The sequence below is a fragment of the Moschus berezovskii genome, chromosome 1 (assembly GCF_049115385.1).
Source record: "Moschus berezovskii isolate FMDL1 chromosome 1, NW_MosBer_1.0, whole genome shotgun sequence".
In the NCBI taxonomy this organism is placed as follows: Eukaryota; Metazoa; Chordata; class Mammalia; order Artiodactyla; family Moschidae; genus Moschus; species Moschus berezovskii.
Window position 1 is genome coordinate 64,832,180 of NC_142460.1, and position 19,537 is coordinate 64,851,716.

Here is a 19,537-nt window from a genome sequence, read left to right on the forward strand (position 1 = left end):
GATCTTGCCCCATTCCCTTTTGAGGTGTCACACATCCATACGTCTGTGAAAGTATTACATTATAGTTCATTTGTCCATTTGTAGAGTACAAGCTATGTATATGTTAGATGCAGAAACGAGGGAAGCTGTGCAAATAAAGTAGGCTGTGATCTCTGCCCTTAGGGAACTTCTGGTCTAATTAATTATAGAGTGATAAGGGCTATAGGGCTTATGGGATAAGGGCTATGGGCTTCCCTGGTGGCTCAGAGGTCAGATCTAGGTTCGATCTCTGGGTTGGGAAGATCCCCTGGAGAAGGAAATGGCAACCCACTCGAGTATTTTTGCCTGGAGAATCCCGTGGACAGAGGAGACTGGTGGGCTACAGTCCATGGGGTTGCAAAGAGTCAGACACGACTGAGCGACTTCACTCACTCACTAAGGACTATAGGAGGAGCACCAAATTCAGCCTTGCTGATTGGAGATTGAACTTGTCAAGGAAAGTTCTCTGGTGAGGCATTGTGTAATTGAAGTCCAGAAGAGTACAAGGAGTGTCCCAAGGAAGCAGTGTGAATGAGGTGAGGAAGGGGGTTCAGGTAAAAGAACCAGCTTGCCGGAAAGGCTGAACGGGGGTTCAGGGAAGCGAGAGAAGTTCCATTCAGGTAAGGCAGTAAATGGGGAGGTGGTGAGTGGAGATGAAAACGCAGAAGTGCTGGAAGCAGAAAGCAGAGCTAACAGATGGAAGGGTTGGGGGATGGAATCAGACATTACAGGAGAGATTGTCCTGATTAGGAAGACTATTTATTGTTCTCTTGGTTACCCAACAACTATGGGAACATAACAGGTTCTGTATGAAGTCATACAGGTTTGGAAATATTTTGTGTATTATGTTTTGTTGTTAGAGAAAGAATGTCATCAGTCATCAGGATTAGACAGGTATGGATCTTTCAGTAGCAAGACCATTTCTCTAACTGGATTTGGAGAAACAAGAGGAGGAAAGAGATAACACAGTTGTAACATTCTTATGACTGTGAGAAAATGTGGATGCCTCTTATACACAGGATAACAAGAGTAATCATAGCAAACACTTCTATATTAGTATGGGCTTAGCCCTGTAAATAGTAACAAATTTGATGCCCACATTAACTCTACAAGTTAAGTATTATCCCTGGATACAGAAAGTTTAAATAACTTACCAGAGGATAGAAAGCTAAGTGGCAGAGCTAGGATTTGATTTCAAGCCCTAAGAACATGTGGAGAAAGATGTAAGTTCTAGGTAAAGGAAGTGCACTGAGCCCGCACAATTCAAAACATCTGTGGAAATGGCTCCTGCCCACTGTTGATGGTCACAACCACACACTTGCTGGTGTGGTCATGACCAGAATAAATAGAGCAAGTATTCGTAACTCCACATTTCATACCCAATCCACAGGCATTACTGTATGGAGGAGACCACTCTCCTGATGGCATTCAGGGGTTGGCCCTGAATGTGGTCTTCTCACTAGAAGTTATGGTTGCCCACACCTCAGTTGACCTCCCTGCCTCCTGACACTTTCAAAGAGGGTTTAGCCTGCCAAGGGAGGGTAGGAGAATTAGGGTAACAGTAAACCAGAGAAAGTTTGAAATACCCTTAATTCTAAGGATACAGAATTTACAGGCCAGGCCGTGCTGGTAACCATGAATGTATGCTGCTGCTGCTGCTGCTAAGTCACTTCAGTCGTGTCCGACTCTGTGTGACCCCACTGACGGCAGCCCACCAGGCTCCCCCGTCCCTGGGATTCTCCAGGCAAGAACACTGGAGTGGGTTGCCATTGCCTTCTCCAATGTGTGAAAGTGAAGTCGCTCAGTCGTGTCCGACCCTTAGCGACCCCACAGACTGCAGCCTACCAGGCTCCTCCATCCATGGGATTTTCTAGGCAAGAGTACTGGAGTGGCTTGCCATTGCCTTCTCCAACCATGAATGTATAGCTGCCCCAATTTTCAAGCATGCATGATTTCTTTGTTAAATTGATTGATTTCATGTTGAATATGTGCAGACAAGTGTTTCTTGGGGACAGAAGGGATGAAAATAAGTAAGAGAGAGGTTGAAGTGATGGTGCATCGAGCCTGTGCTGGATAGGAAAAGAATTGACAGTAGGTGTGGGCTGGTGTAAGGATCGAGTGCAGGGACTGGGGTCTCTGGGTTCAGAAAGAAGTGAGGCAGGAGCAACTTCATGAAAGGACTGGAGAAACAGTGACAAATGTTCCGTGAACAGCATGTTTAAAATGTTTAAAATTTTTTTCAGAAGAGGACTCTTGGCACTCATCCTTGACTTGGTCAGTGTTATCTGAACATATACCAGTCTGTTAATAACTTAATTAAAGTATGTCATAATGAAAATGTTAGGTCAGGTCAGCGCTCTTAGGTACAGCCAAGGTGAAGCTGATCTTTTAAGTTCATGTGACTTTGTAATCTTGGAGCACATGTTTGAATGTTTGAACATGCTGTTTATTCTGTTGCATGACAAAATAAAATGAGAGGTCATAGACTAGTCTGTGATGCAAATTTTACTCTATGGATTTATATGCCCAGTGGAAAGTGCTGTTGAGGTATTATAAGCCATGATAATTCTCAGGCCTCGAAACTCATTATAGTTCAGTTAGATTTTATATTTACTCATTGCCGTTTATCTTTATTAATGATCTTATCTCTAGCTGATTACAGCTTCCTTAAGATCAGGGGCAATGTCTGTGTCTCCTCTAAGTTTCCCCCTACCACACCTAGCCCAGTACAAGGTTTATGGCGCTCACCATCACAGGGATCTACGCTAGTCAGCTTATGTTACAGCTGAAGCAGTTGAGGTCCTGACATTTAAAGTGATCTACTAAGGCATCAGGGCTCAGCAGTGAGGAAGCCTGAGCCACAACCCAAGTTTTATTCCCACCTCAGCTCTTTGCACCCTGACATGCTGACACAGCTGATGAGTCAAGTTCTTGCAGTGACCTGGGTTTGTGCCAAGCACCCGCAGGAAGCTGATATTGACTGAACTAGTGCTTCCCAGCCTGGTATTTCCCAATTTGGCTCACAGAGAAAATGGTGATGTTTATTTAGGATATTAGGGCAAACAATGAAGGCTTTTGAAGGGCAGCTGAAGCGAGGAGCCCCTAAGGACACTCACTGGCCCAGGCACTGCTAAGCAGATCCAGGGGTCAGATCTTCCTATCTTCATACACTCCTCTCTCATCCACTGAGTTTCCAGCAACTGTTGGAAACCACTTCCCTAAATTAACATTAGATCACTTGGACCCACATTTTCTGGTAAATGCCTTGAAAGAGTATATTGGTTCCAGAGAGTGTTTTCTGAAGAAATTTATTTTTGAGTGTACTGGGTCTTCGTTGTTGCTCCCTGGCTTTTTCCCCTGGTTGGAGCGAGTGACGGCTGCTCTGTAGTTGCGGGCTTCTCACTGTGGTGGTGAAAAAATACAAATCCTACTATCCAACATATCACTTAGTCCCCACCATGAGACTAAGGGTATAAGATTAAATTGTGAAACAACAAATACATGGGTCAGTTATTTCTCTTTCGAGGCTAAGCAGTTCATGACCTTCTTTCTTGTGTTCTTCATCTGTGGGGGCGCTATATAATTTCTGTAATCAGAGAAGGAAGGTTAGAACTCATTTTTATCAGTGCAGGCTGTTGCATTTATCTGTGTTGCTCAGTCAGGTACGTGGCACGTGCTTCGTCCAGCATCATACGTGTTCTGTGAATGTAGGACCTTGTTCTTGGAAGGTCGTGACTGATTTTCCAGACCTTTAGAACTAAGATAAATAATAAATTTGTAGCTCTAAATTCATCTCAGGTACTTTTCTGGATACTTTTGTATTTTAACAGATAAATGACTATTTATAGGGATATCTCTCCACGATATCTCTTAAGACAGCTAAATAAAATTTTCACAGTTTGTAGGATAAATGAGTCCTTAGAGAAATTGTTTCTTATCTCAGAAGTAGATTGAGAGGGCACCTAAGCAGACTGCAGAGGCTGGGCTTAGGAACTTGAAAGGGGCTGGGAGTTAAAGTGGTCAAACTCTGGCAAATCTTCTGGCAGGAAGTAGGTTCCCCCACTAGTGGCCCTTCCTTTCGGCATGCTCAGTCACCCCTTGACTGCAAATCTGCTGATACTAAGAATACTGACTCACTTTAAACCTTGAAAATGCCACTTAAATATGCTGGCATCTTGAATCAGACCGTAAATAGGGAGGGAAGGGCATTGAAGAGCAGTAATAAGAGCCCCATTTGCCAAATGTTTATAAAGTAAATGGGACTTCCCTGGTGGCTCAGATGGTAAAGTGTCTGCCTACAATGCGGGAGACCAGGGTTTGATTCCTGGGTCAGAAAGATCCCCTGGAGAAGGAAATGACAACCCACTCTAGTATTCTTGCCTGGAAAATCCCATGGATGGAGGAGTGTGGTAGGCTACAGTCCATGGGGTTGCAAAGAGTCGGACATGATTGAGCAACTTCACCTTCACCTATATAGTTACTAGTGATCAGCAAATGCAGTCTGTTATTCAGCACCGGGATGTAAAGTCTGTCTTCCCGTGGAAGGTGGTGCACATTATTGAAGGTCATTGGAGGCAGAGAAGAGGGCGGAGAGAGTGCCACAGTGAACCTGGAATAGCTGTTTCTTCTCTTGGTCTGGGGTAGGAAGGGAAGAGGACAGCAAAGAGTGAAGCGAGGCATAGCATTTTGGTAAACATGAATCTGGATCACTGCCCCTGCCCCCTGGCATGCCAAGGGTGTGAGTCCAGTGGTATGTTGCAGCTGGTCCTTACTGACTTACAACTATTCAGTTTTTAAGAACTATGTAAGCTTTGTTAAGCACAGTCATTATTAAAAATTAAATAATTTTAACTTCAAATAAATGGGCAAATTCTTGAAAACAGGGCTAAGAAATGCTCAAACTCGTCACTTATTGATAATTTTACTACACTGTGCTCTCAAGGTTACTTATGCCTCTTCTCTTCCCAGCTCTGTATTCAGTGATGTCATGTTGATAGCTTGAAATGAGCCATCATGGGAATATTTGCACCATGGAAATCAACAAATGTAGCAAATCAACTTTTTCCCAGAGAGCCAGTTGTTAACCATTTACCAGCACACCAGTGGATGTTATGGTCATGTGCCAACAAATAGGAAGGAGGGATGTGGTGTTTATCCAAGTGAGACCAAGTCTGTTGTCTCTAGGTTACATATCTCTACCTTAGACGGCGCTGCCTACTTGGATTGAGGTTGAAAAAGACAATATGCTATGCTCAGGCACTAAGTCATGTCTGACTCTTTGCAAGCCCTTGGACTGTAGCTTGCTAGGCTCCTCTGTCCCTGGGATTCTCCAGGCAAGAATATTGGAGTGGGTCACCATTTCCTTCTTCAAAAAAGACAAAGTGAAGACATAGTGACTTTTCAAATTCCCTCCTCTCTGTTTCCGGTGTGTGCAAAAATGCCTAATGGCAATTAAAGCTACCATCCCGGTGAACAGTAATGGTTCACATTTCTGTTTATCTTTGTATCCCCAGTGTAAAGCATACAATGGGCCCGTAATAATTTATAAGTAAATGATATGTGTGCCCTTCTCCCAGAATCTAAACATACCATTGGTCAGTTATAGCACTTTAACACTTTAATTTCTGTAGCTCTCCTTAAATATAAGAAACAAGTTATCAGCCTTTTTGTTGATTTTTGTTGTTTATTACCAAGGAAAGTGTTGTTCTCATCTTCTTTCCTTTTTCCACTTTCTATCCTTTTTCCTTCTCAGCCTAAGGCCTGCGTCCTTCCAGACAGCAGTGACTTTTTGACTATGTAAAGTTTAAGAGCATGGATCTAGATATAATTCAGTCTAGCAGATTTCTGCTTCTCCATAAATGATTGCTATTGTACAGGGCCCATCAAAATAGTTCAGAGACTTAGTCAGAATTGTCCTAATAAATGTAGTGTGTCAGATTTGAAAAGCTGTTTGAAGAGTGGGATCACTGTTAATTTATGCAGGCCACCTGCATGAGATGTAACTGAAGGATGAATGCAGTGGAGCATGCCGCACTTGCACGACAGAGCAATTTATTAGAACTGAATGAACTCAAGCTGGCAAAGCTCTGAGCTGCCTTGATTGGGAGCCCTGGATAAGAAGTTAGATGGAGTGAGCCTGACAGACATTCTGTGTTATACCAGATGCTACACAGGTGGGGGCTTGGATGACTGCTAGGTGACCATTGCGTTCTCTTTTGGTTCCCTTTTGAGAAGGAAAATTGATAAGAAGGAAAGAGGGATAGGGCAAAAACAGTCAAAAGAAGCAGAGAGAAAGTTCTTAGATTCTCTTTACACCAGAAGGGACGCTTATTGAAAAGCTTGGATTAGATCTGGCAATAAATATAAGCATAGGACTCTTGGATTATGTTCTTGGCTGTTACTACTACCTTTGACTCTGAGCAAGTCAACTGACTTATCCACCTGTAAAATAATATTCCCCCTGACATTAATACTTACCTCATGAGGTTATCTAGAGGAGAATGTTAGTAATAATGTCCTATGTTTACGTCATTCCTTTCATGGAGAGCTCAAAGCATTTTATGTATATTGAGAATGAAGCTTCTTGTGAGAAATAAATGCAAGTATTCATTTTTTTGAAATGAACTTAAGTCATAAGAATCTGAATTCAGTGTAATGCAGGAGGACATATGGTACATAGTGATCCAGTGGCCAAATGAACTTTTATTCCATAAGAGTTCCATCTTTCCTACCTTTTCTGTGAATTGAGAAAATACAAGAGTCCGTATACATGAATGGGAGATTCTGTATATGCTATCTGGAGAAGACAAAGGCAGCCCACTCCAGCGTTCTTGCCTGGAGAATCCCAGGGACAGGGGAGCCTGGTGGGCTGCCGTCTGTGGGGTCTCACAGGGTCGGACACAACTGAAGCGACTTAGCAGCATCAGCAACAGCATATATGCTATCAGGGTAGTCCCCTGGGACTTATCCAGATCTTGAAGGACAATCAAAACACATTTGATAGCACTTTGGGACCTTGGTTGAGACAGAAACACACTTGGAAAATCTTAGCCCTGGACTATACAATGCCACTAAAGGGTTCCAGAGATAGGAAAGGATAATATCAGAATGTTTTCTCTGTTCATTTCAGCTCAATTCAGCCATTGTTTCTTGAGTGTCCATTATATACGTCATTTTGAGGAGTGTAGGGAATGAAAGAGGCACAGCGTACTCAAGAAAGTTAACTGGTATTAACAGGGGGCGGAGAATGAGATTTACAAGTTGATATGTACCGCCATACTGGGGAGAGTTAGAACGCATCACAGTATTTCAGGTGTTTGAAGAGGGGAAAGATTACATTTAGCTGAGTAATCCCAAGCATTTATCTCCTATGTACCAAGCATGTTCTTTGGAGAGCCATCATTCCTGCCCTGGAATATGTTCCCAGTGAGGAACACATATGCAAATACATAGTTTTAGCACTATGCCGTGCTAAAACCCTAACCAATGCAGTGATGAAGGGCACTTAGCTCAGGTTGGGAATTTAGAGAAGGCTTCTGGAGGGCAAGACTTCTCTTAAAATCTTAAAAATTGAAAAGAACAGGAAACCAAAATTCCAGGCTGAAAGATTCAGAGGCCCCCAGTGTTTAGCCTTCTTTCAACAGAAAATGGCAGACTATAGAAAATCTGGTATCATTATGGCCTAAGGGTTAATTAGGGCTTCCCTGGTGGCTCAGATGGTAAAGAATCTGCCTGCAATGTGAGAGACCTGGGTTTGACCCCTGGGTCAAGAAGATTCTCTGGAGAAGGGAATGGCTACCCACTCCAGTATTCTTGCCTGGAGAATCCCATGGACAGAGGATCCTGGCGGACTACAGTCCATCGGGTAGCAAAGAGTCAGACATGACTGAGTGACTAACACTTTCATTTTTCAAAGGTTAATTGGAAGTGGGAGTGAGAAACAGTGCTAAAGATAAAGGGCCTATCTTGCTGTCTTATTTACTACTAAATACTAGTATGAAGTGTGGGTCATCAATAAATATTTTTTTAAAGACTGAATGAAAAATATGTTGGGTTTAAGTCCCTGTGGGCTTTCCAAGTAAATAAATGTGACAGGCATTGGAAGAGACTCTGTACTCAAAATACAGATTTGGAAGTCACCCCTCATCAATGATATTTAAAATCAAGAGCTAATGAAATTATACACGTAGAGTATGTAGAATGAGCAGAGTAAAGTACCAGTGGAGAAGCCTTGAAAAATGCATTCAAGGGCAAACAAAAGAAGAGGAACCAGACTTCCCTAGAGGATCTGTGGTAAAGAACCCACCTGCCAATGCAGGGGTCATGGGTTCGATCCCTGATCCAGGAAGATCCCACATGCCATGGAGCAACTAATCCCATGCGCCACAACGATTGACCCTGTGCTCTAGAGCCCGGGAGCCACAACTACTGAGCCCACATACCACAACTACTGAAGCCCGAGCACCCTAGAGCCAGTGCTCTGGAACAAGAGAAGCCACGGCAGTGAGAAGCCAAGCTCCACAACTGGAGAATAGCCACAGTTTGCTGCACCTTGAAAAATCCTGCACAGCAACGGAGACCCAGCACAGCAAAAATTAAAAATAAATAAAATACAATTTTTTAAAAAAAGAAGAAGAAAAGGAACCCATGAGGGAGACTGGAAAGCAAAAGCAGAGAAAACAGACATTTGATCCTTGTCCATCAGGATGGCATTATGAAGTTTTTTGGTGGGCTCATGAGAAAAGTTTTTCAGCGCAATGGACAAGGCAGACATCAGACTATAGTTTGTTGTAAGATAAATGAAGAGTCAGGAAATTGAGATAGTGAGTGCAGACTTCTCAGATCACTTGGAATAAAAGAGAAGGAAGGGGATGGTTCCTGGGAGGGGCAACCAGGTTCAAGGAGAAAACGTTTAATATGATGAAAGATTTATGTAGGCTTCTAGGCTTAAGGGAAAACGCAGATAGGTTGATATTTAGGGAAAAGGGAAGATGATTGATAGAACAAGATCCTCAGAAAGATGAAAGGAGATTGGGGCCATGTGTGGAGAGCAGAGCCTTGAAGCAGAGTAAGGGCTACATCATCTTCTGAACAGGAAGAAAGAGTCTAAGAATGGGTCCAGAGGTATCTAGGAAAAGGCAGATGCTGACATATGTGTATGTGTGCTCATGTGTATGTGTGTAATTGTCTCCTTAAAGAAGAAGATGATGTCATGTCCTGAGAGGGATGTGGCTTTGGCTGGAGTCTTGAGCATAATGACAATTTTGAAATGTTGCTAAGTAAAATAAAAGCAAGCTAAACGAGGATGAGTGAGAGGCTGAGCAGCGATTGAGGGCTGCAAATGTCTAGTGGCATCAATCTGAGAGCTGATTTTCTCCAACTGTGTTTAAAAGCTGGGTCATGAAACATAGAAAGTATATTTTTTAATTGATCCTGTGCTGAGATTTTGTTAAACAAGTGAAGTGAGGTCCAATGTAGGTGAAGCTTTCGGTGGGTGGTTCGAGGGATGAGCCAGGTTGTCCCAGCTGAGTAAAGCAGTGAGGCCAGGAGAGGGGTCAAGAAACTGTGTTTCTCCAGGGACTGAAGAAAGGAGGTAGTTAAAGCTGAGGAGGACTAGAAGGATCAGAGATTGTCATCATCTCTGGATATGGGATGGCAAGTGAGCCCCACCTGATGATTTATTTCAGGTGACCTTCATGTGGGTAAGCCTGGAGCTGAAGAAGGTAAGGAGTTGGATAGGTTTTCTAGATGGATACTGAAGTCACCCAGGATGTGATCTGAAAAGGGATATGTTAAAGATTATAGCCAAGTGGCCTAGTCTTGTTTTAAAGGAACCAGGAGATTAGTAAGAGGACATCATTGAGAAAAGACCATTGGGTGATGTAAATCTCAGCAGCTTGTTTAGAAGCATCTGTGAGAAGAAATAATCACATTTTTTGGGTGTGCACAGTTCATTAGACATTATTTTAAATGTTTGGTTGAACCATGTGCACTTGGTGAGACTTGGGCAGTGTGAGCTATAAAAATGGTAAATTTACTATTCAGCCTCACGCTCTGTATTGTGCTTGGTCACTCAGTTGTGTCCGACTTTTGTGACCCCATGGTCTGTAGCACACCAGGCTCCTCTGTCCGTGGGATTCTCCGGGCAAGAATGTGGAGTGGGTTTCCATGCCCACTCCTCCAGGGGATCATTCCAACTCAGGGATTGAACCCAGGGCTCCTGCCTTGCAGGCATATTGTTTACTGTCTGAGCCACCAGGGTAATTTCATACTGTTCAGTGTCATGCTGTATATGTATTAGCTCATTCACTCTCACAGCCACCTTCTGAAATAGATTCAGTTCAGTTCAGTTCAATTCAGTCGCTCAGTTGTGTCCAACTCTTTGAGACCCCATGAATCACAGCACGCCAGGCCTCCCTGTCCATCACCAACTCCCGACTTCACTCAGACTCACATCCATCGAGTCAGTGATGCCATCCAGCCATCTCATTCTCTGTCATCCCCTTTTCTTCCCACCCCCAATCCCTCCCAGCATCAGAGTCTTTTCCAGTGAGTCAACTCGTCTCATGAGGTGGCCAAAGTATTGGAGTTTCAGCTTTAGCATCAGTCCTTCCAGTGAACACCCAGGATTGATCTCCTTTAGAATGGACTGGTTGGATCTCTTTGCAGTCTAAGGGACTCTCAAGAGTCTACTCCAACACCACCGTTCAAAAGCATCAATTCTTCAGTGATCAGCTTTCTTCACAGTCCAACTCTCACATCCATACATGACCACGGGAAAAACCATAGCCTTGACTAGACGGACCTTGGTTGGCAAAGTAATGTCTCTGCTTTTTAATATGCTGTCTAGATTGGTCATAACTTTCCTTCCAAGGAGTAAGCGTCTTTTAATTTCATGGCTGCAATCAGCATCCGCAGTGATTTTGGAGCCCAAAAAATAAAGTCTGACACTGTTTCCACTGTTTCCCCATCTATTTGCCATGAAGTGATGGGACCAGATGCCATGATCTTTGTTTTCTGAATGTTGAGCTTTAAGCCAACTTTTTCACTCTCCTCTTCGCTTTCATCAAGAGGCTTTTTAGTTCCTCTTCACTTTCTGCCATAAGGGTGGTGTCATCTGCATATCTGAGGTTATTGATATTTCTCCCGGCAATCTTGATTCCAGCTTGTGCTTCTTCCAGCCCAGCATTTCTCATGAGGTACTCTGCATATAAGTTAAATAAGCAGGGTGACAAAATACAGCCTGGACATACTCCTTTTCCTATTTGGAACCAATCTGTTGTTCCATGTCCAGTTCTAACTGTTACTTCCTGACCTGCATACAGGTTCCTCAAGTGGCAGGTCAGGTGGTCTGGTATTCCCATCTCTTTCAGAATTTTCCAGTTTATTTTGATCCACATAGTCAAATGCTTTGGCATAGTCAATGAAGCAGAAATAGATGTTTTTCTGGAACTCTCTTGCTTTTTCCGTGATCCAGCGGATGTTGGCAATTTGATCTCTGATTCCTCTGCCTTTTCTAAAACCAGCTTGAGCATCTGGAAGTTCACAGTTCACATATTGCTGAAGCCTAGCTTGGAGAAATTTGAGCATGACTTCACTAGCGTGTGAGAGGAGTACAATTGCACGGTAGTTTGAACATCTTTGGCATTGCCTTTCTTTGGGATTGGAATGAAAACTGACCTTTTCCAGTCCTGTGGCCACTGCTGAGTTTCCCAAATTTGCTGGCATATTGAGTGCAGCACTTTCACAGCATCATCTTTCAGGATTTGAAATAGCTCAACTGGGATTCCAGCACCTCCACTTGTTCGTAGTGATGTTTTCTAAAGCCCACTTGACTTCACATTCCAAGATGTCTGGCTCTAGGTGAGTGATCACATCATCATGATTATCTTGGTCGTGAAGATCTTTTTTTACAGTTCTCCTGTGTGTTCTTGCCACCTCTTCTTAATATCTTCTGCTTCTGTTAGGTCCCTACCATTTCTGTTTTTTTCCCACCCATCTTTGCATGAAATGTCCCCTTGGTATCTCTAATTTTCTTGAAGAGATCTCTTGTTTTTCCTATTCTGTTGTTTTCCTCTATTTCTTTGCATTGATCGCTGAGGAAGGCTTTCTTATCTCTCCTTGCTATTCTTTGGAACTCTGCATTCAGATGCTTATATCTTTCCTTTTCGCTTCTCTTCTTTTCACAGCTATTTGTAAGGCCTCCTCAGACAGCCATTTTGCTTTTTTGCATTTCTTTTCCATGGGTATGGTATTGATCCCTGTCTCCTGTACAATGTCACAAACCTCCGTCCGTAGTTCATCAGGCACTCTATCAGATCTAGTCCCTTAAATCTATTTCTCACTTCCACTGTATAATCATAAGGGATTTGATTTAGGTCATACCTGAATGGTCTAGTGGTTTTCCCTTCTTTCTTCAATTTAAGTCTGAATTTGGCATTAAGGAGTTCATGATCTGAGCCACAGTCTGCTTCCGGTCTTGTTTTTGCTAACTGTATAGAGCTTCTCCATCTTTGGCTGCAAAGAATATAATCAGTCTGATTTCGTTATTGACCATCTGGTGATGTCCATGTGTAGAGTCCTCTCTTGTGTTGTTGGAAGAGGGTGTTTGCTATGACCAGTGCGTTCTCTTGGCAAAACTCTATTAGCCTTTGCCCTGCTTCATTCCGTGCTCCAAGGCCAAATCTGCCTGTTACTCCAGGTGTTTCTTGACTTCCTACTTTTGCATTCCAGTCCCCTATAATGAAAAGGACATCTTCTTTAGGTGTTAGTTCCAAAAGGTCTTGTAGGTCTTCGTAGAACTGTTCAACTTCGGCTTCTTCAGCGTTACTGGCTGGGGCATAGGCTTGGATTACTGTAATATTGAATGGTTTGCCTTGGAAACGAACAGAGATCATTCTGTCATTTTTGAGATTACATCCAAGTACTGCATTTCGGACTCTTGTTGACCATGATGGCTACTCCATTTCTTATAAGAGATTCCTGCCCACAGTAGTAGATACAATGGTCATCTGAGTTAAATTCACCCATTCCAGTCCATTTTAGTTCACTGATTCCTAGAATGTCTATGTTCACTCTTGCCATCTCCTGTTTGCCCACTTCCAATTTGTCTTGATTCATGGACCTAACAGTCCAAGTTCCTATGCAATATTGCTCTTTACAGCATTGGACCTTGCTTTTATCACCAGTCACATCCACAGCTGGGTATTGTTTTTGCTTTGGCTCCATCCCTTCATTCTTTCTGGATTTGTTTCTCCACTGATCTCCAGTAGCATATTGGGCCCCTACCGACCTGGTGAGTTCCTCATTCAGTATCCTATCATTTTGCTTTTTCATACTGTTCATGGGGTTCTCAAGGCAAGTATACTGAAGTGGTTTGCCAATCCCTTCTCCAGTGGACCACATTCTGTCAGACCTCTCCACCATGACCCACCCATCTTGGGTGTCCCCACACGGCATGGCTTAGTTTCATTGAGTTAGACAAGGCTGTGGTCCGTGTGATCAGATTGACTGGTTTCTGAAGTAGATTACCATTTAGCAATTAAACACATTTAGCAGAACCACAGGAATAATAAGTAACTTGCCCAAGGTCATCTGATAAGTTTTAATAGCAGTGGTGGGGATAAGTGGAGAAGAGAAGCTTACAGAAGTTGAGCCCAGCTACAGACCTTGGCAGTCTGGTTCCAGAGCTTGCAGTCTATCTCTCAGTAGAGAATGCCTACCCTTCCCCCACTGACCTTTAAACCTAAGCAGGGAGTGAGATATATGAGACTGAATTCCTCTCAAGTGTATAATAAACTGAGATAAATGCCATAAAGCAGCAGTCCTGAAGAAGCAAATGGCAACCCTCCAGTTCTTACCTGGAAAAATCCCATGGACAGAGGAGCCTGGCAGGCCACAGTCCATGGGGTCACAAAAGAATCAGACGGGACTTGGCAACTAAACAACGACAAAACAGTCCCCAACCTTTTTAGCACCAGGGACCAGTTTCATGGAAGACAGTTTTTCCCCAGCTGGGGGCAAGGGGTTATTCAGGATGACTCAAGTGCATTACATTTATTATGCCACTGCTGATCTGAAAGGAGGTGGAGCTCAAGCAGTAATACAAATGAGGAGCGACTGGCATACAGATGAAGCTTTGCTTGCTCACTCACCTATGCAGCCAGGTTCCTAACAGGCCATGGACCAGTATCGATCCTTGGCCTGGGGGTTGGGACCCCTGCCATAAAGCAAATGAACACAGTCTAGTCTTTCACAGAATCTCATGCCAACATGCTCTGGGCTCCCCCACCCTTTCTATTGTGTTCTCCTTCACTCTCAGACCTAGTGGTAGAGTGCTCTCTCTCTCCTTACCTAATTGAAACTAACGTGTCCCTGGTTTTCTAGTAAACTAGAAGGAGTTTACTAGCCGACAGGGAGGAGAATTCCAAAAATTTTATTCACAGGGTCATAGGAATTTGAGAAAGAGCAAAGAATTCATTCAGAAAATGACAAGGCATGCTATATATAGGACATCAGTCAGGATATTGGGAGAGGTAGAGTTTGTAAGAGGGCATGATAGAGGTTAAGCCAGAAGCGGGGGTGGGTCTTGAAAGACTTTTTGCCAGTTTGAAGAACTGAAAATTATCCTCCATGTTGTAGCCAACCATCGGAAAGATCTTAAGCAGCAAAATACCATGAACAAATTATACAGGTGCTTCTTGAACAACACCGTTTGAACCCCCTGAATCCACTTATTCATGGATTTTTTTTTTCCAGCTTTAAGTACTACAGTACTACATGATCTGCAGTTGGTTGAACCCACAGTCATAGAAATGTGGATGTGGAGTGATTACAAATATGGAGGGCTGTAAGTTAAATGCAGATTTTTGACTACGGGGAGGGTTGGTTCCCCAAACCCCCACATTGTTCAAGGGTCAACTGTAGATAAATGTAAAAATGCAGTTTTAGAAGGAAAAGACTAGAGGCAGGAAATTGAATTAGGAAACTGCTGCAGTTATCCATGTGAAGGAATACCTGAGTGCTCAGCTGCTCAGTTGTGTCCGACTCTTTGTGACCCCCGTGGACTGGAGCCTGCCAGGCTCCTCTGTCTATGGGATTTCTCAGGCCAGAATACTGGAGTACGATTGCCATTTCCTCCTCCAGGGGATCTTCCCGACCCAGGGATCAAACCCATGTCTTCTGTCTCTTGCATTTGCAGACAGATTCTTTACCACTGAGACACCTGGGAAGCCTGTATATGAAGGAATAGGGCTTGGCAATGATCCTAGCTTTGTAACTAAAAAGGAGAGGTATATTCCCCGGGGTGTTTAACAGCAAGAATTGGCAGATTTTGGTGCCTAAGAGAGTGTGGATTCCTGAAATCAGCAACTAAGATCACCATGCAAGAAAAGAAGTTGATTTAGAAGGAATCCTCTTTTTCTATATGTTGAGTGCAAGATGTCTCTAGAATCCAAGTAGAAATACAGGTCTGGGTTTTAGGAATCAGGTATCATAAGAGATGCAAATGGAAATATGTTAGTATTCACTGGTATTTCTGAGATTCACTTCCAAAGCTGCCACTGCCTCCATCAGTATCTACCCTGTGGCCATTCCTTGATCTAAGTTAGCACCAGAATGTGGAGACGGACCTGAGTGGCCTGTCGCTTTGGGCTGGGTGCCTTCCTCAGGGCCTCACCCTGTGGAATCATGCAAGGGTCCAGGGTAGGGTCTGGGGCACCCAGTAAGTCTCCAGCTGCTGAGAGCAGCCAGCCCTCTCCCTGCAGCATCATTCCCATGAAAGGGGGGAGAGCAGCTTTCTTCCAGTGCCCACGGAAAGAAAAAGGTGCAAAAGGGAACTTGGGAGTTCAGGTTTTATTCAGGTTCTTTCTGAGCACTGTGGCCTGAGAGACAGCCTCACAGATGGCTCTGAGGAACTCCCCCAAGAGACAGGGAAGGAAACAAGTAGTCAAACACACATCTCTGGTAAAAGATTACTGCTAATCAGGAAAAACAGATATCTGAAGTTAATGATTTTAGTACTTTTCTGTGTGTGTGGGAAGATGCAAGAATCTTGGGTCATTGAAATTCCTCCTGAGATATGCATCTTAACTATCTAAGGGCCTTTTATCCTTAGCAACCTGTGCCCCCCTACCCCCACCCCAACCTGAATTCCCCTCAGGGAGCAGTGGGATAAGATTTAACCCTTCACATATTTGGATGATGAGCAACACTCTTTGTTGGTTGTTTTTTTTTTTTTTAACACTAGCATGAATGAATGAGTGAATAATCACATTGGAGTCACTGAATTTAAGTCATCCTAAAAAGCCACCTGTATACTATTTTGGTGGGTCTGATACAAGTTAATTATGTAGACCTAGTTCCTGGCCGAGGTTTTGTAGACTAGACCAAAACTGTGAATTGCGCATATAGCTAGCATACCAAAAAGAAATATAGTCAACAAATGGGTAAAATGGTAAAATATAGATAATGCAGTCTAGCTGAGAAGTGAGTGAATCAGTGCTAATGTTATTAATGGGAAGGAGCCTGGTTCTGAGAGGAACAGAACAATATTGCACAAACATACTAAGAATCAACAAATATACAAAGCATGTGAAAAGATGCCACTCAAACAAATCATTTCATGACCTCAATAAACATGGTAAGGAACAGGAAGACAGCCAGTCTTAGCTTTCCCTGAGGTTGAAATAAACTTGGCCCAATGGAGTTCCCTAGTCCTGTTCATTTGCGGAGTTGACTTATATTCCAAGGATTTGCATGTAGGAAACTAATGCCATGGCAGGATTACCAGACTGTAAATTCATCAGGAAGCCTGATGATATCATAAACTGTGAGAAGCCAATGTCCTGCAGCAGCATCAGAAACCTCCCAGTTTGATTTAGCACTGGTAATCCATTTTATTCCTCTCCATTAGTTATTACCATAATAACAGATTGGCGACACAGCCCCATTTTCTGCCTCGAGTGCTGTCTGCTGCTGGGCACAGCTGCTCCCAGTCATTCTTTCCAGTGTAAATAGTGGTTCATGTTTCCAGGGCTGTCGCGAGATGTTGCTGTGCTTGTAAAATGAGCGCATGTCACCACCCTGTTGGGGAAGATTTAAGTTATGGGTGAAGCCAGGGAAATTCCTCAGAAAGCCAGAGCCGCACCCCCTCCCTGAGAGGTATATTTTATTATGGAGGACTATTAGGTTGACTTTATATTAATGTTAATGATGTGAATTTTCTTGAGGATGGGGCAAGCAAATTCTGTCACTTGCATCTGTCTGATGTAGGCCTTTTACTTTGTAACTTACTCTTTCATCTTAGATGTAAATAAAGAACTCCTTTGTTGTGAGAGGATATGTTACAGGGCAGTAAACACTTCAGTACAGAACATCTTTTGATCTTCACGCCTTTGGCAATCAAAGCTGAGAGCCAGAAACTGACCGAAGAATTTGGAGCAGACACAACTAAAGGCTTCTCTTTTATCTATTCACAAAATTGGGTGCAGACCTATAGGCATAGTGGATGAAATGACAATTGTTAAGAAAGTTGAAGGGCAGAATGAGTCCACCTGAATGGTAAAGCTGATTTGGAGATCGGTATTAGAACTCAATGAATTTCATGAGAATAGGAGCATTATGTGAACATAGCATAAAGGAAAGAAATAAAAATGTTCTCTATCTCTCTTCCTGTGATCTCTATAGGAGTTAGTGAGTGTGTTAATAAATTTTCAGTACTCATTTGAGAACTCCTTATTGAGATCAGTGGGTAGATACTCAAATTGCATTGCCAAGTCTTCAGTTCAGTTCAGTTCAGTTCAGTCGCTCAGTCGTGTCCGACTCTTTGCGACCCCATGAATCACAGCACGCCAGGCCTCCCTGTCCATCACCAACTCCCAGAGTTCACTCAAACTCATGTCCATCGAGTCAGTGATGCCATCCAGCCATCTCATTCTCTGCCGTCCCCTTCTCCTCCCGCCCCCAATCCTTCCCAGCATCAGAGTCTTTTCCAGTGAGTCGCATGAGGTGGCCAAAGTATTGGAGTTTCAGCTTTAGCATCAGTCCTATTATCTGCTTTATTGTGTGGAACTTATCAACATCTGCCCTCATGCCTTATAGAATTCATACTCACATCCTGTAGGTAACTCATAGATTGAAAAGCAAAATTCCACCATGGTAAAGGGAATAAGGAACATACTACACACTTTATAAGAGATAAATGGACTTAAACCTCTTTTTCAGTACACATCTTTCCCTATTTGGGAACAATGAGGAAAACAGAGATTGGGGATGCAGGTATCCTGTCACATGTTCAGTACCTCTTTTCCTAGGCCTAGTTTTGTGGTCCAGCGGGGAGGCAGAGAGCAGCTTTGCTCAAAGTTTAGCTCTCCTTGACTGATAATATGTAATTTTTAAGCAACGGTTAATTGCTTCCCTTCTCAAGGGAATCTACAAGAGGGCTTCCCTCATAGTTTAGTCAGTAAAGAATCTGCCTGCAATGCAGGAGACCCGGGTTTGATCCCCAGGGAAGGGAGTGGTAACCCACTGCAGTATTCCTGCCTGGAGAATCCCATGGACAGAGGAGCCTGGCAAGCTATAGTCCATGGGGTTGCAAGAGTCAGACACAACTTAGCGACTAAACAACCACCACTACAGGCAACTATTAAGAGATCCTGCATAGTTTCTCATTTTATTTTATCCCTCAGTTTCTTGTAGTCTGCAGTTGTAATAGCTGGCTGAATTGCAATCTGAAAAACATACCATATTCCTCCCAAGCTTTAAGACTAAGAAGGTTCTGTGAATATTTTTCAGAGACAGATCGGGGGACTATGCTCCATCTTAATGTCCTTTTAATTTGAAAGTTGAACTCAATCCTTCTAGTTGCTTGTAGGTATTGGACAATTTGAATATTTCCATTGGATAATATGGAGAGGACAATTTATCATTGAAGTACTTGTCATTTTTATCTTAGCTGAATTGGGTGCCAGTATATACAGTTTGTGCTTTCAAGCATACGGTTGATTTATTATGGTGTGGACCTGCAATTTTTAGAGGCCTTCATTAAACTGAATTTTTTTTGGTAACTTTAGTAAAGTCCTTTTTTTTTTTCAAACCTTGTTGACTTTAAAGTTATCACTGTCAGCTCAGACAAGTTAGAAACAAGAATAAAAACCCAAATTTAGAGTAAAGAGCCTATTATTTTATGACATAGAATAAAAAATTCATTCAGTTTTATTCAACTAAAGGTCATAATTTAGCCCTCAGGAAGCAAAATGCAGTAAAGAATGCATGAAGCAAGCTTCAAGGAAATAGTCAACAGTTCAGTGTTCTCTTTCCCACCTCTGGGTATGGGCTCTGGTGCCTGCCACATCTGGGTGGATTCAGCACAACCACTTCCTTACTCTGTAAACATGAACATGTTGTTGGACTTCTATAAATTTGCAAAACCAGAAAATGGTCCTCACAACTTTGTTAAGAGGAGTTCATGAGATAAGGACAGTTGGTAATTATAACTAATAGTATTGAATGTCTGCTAATG

At 42.9% G+C, this 19,537-nt stretch overlaps 2 protein-coding genes across 3 annotated transcripts in view; one reads left to right on the plus strand and one right to left on the minus strand.

The window, feature by feature from the left end:
- CMSS1 (cms1 ribosomal small subunit homolog) overlaps positions 1-19,537 on the plus strand; it is a 398,128-nt gene that overhangs the window by 170,340 nt on the left and 208,251 nt on the right. The gene's annotated exons all lie outside the window — the stretch shown is intronic.
- The window catches only part of FILIP1L (filamin A interacting protein 1 like), a 312,484-nt gene that overhangs the window by 163,647 nt on the left and 129,300 nt on the right, over positions 1-19,537 (minus strand). The gene's annotated exons all lie outside the window — the stretch shown is intronic.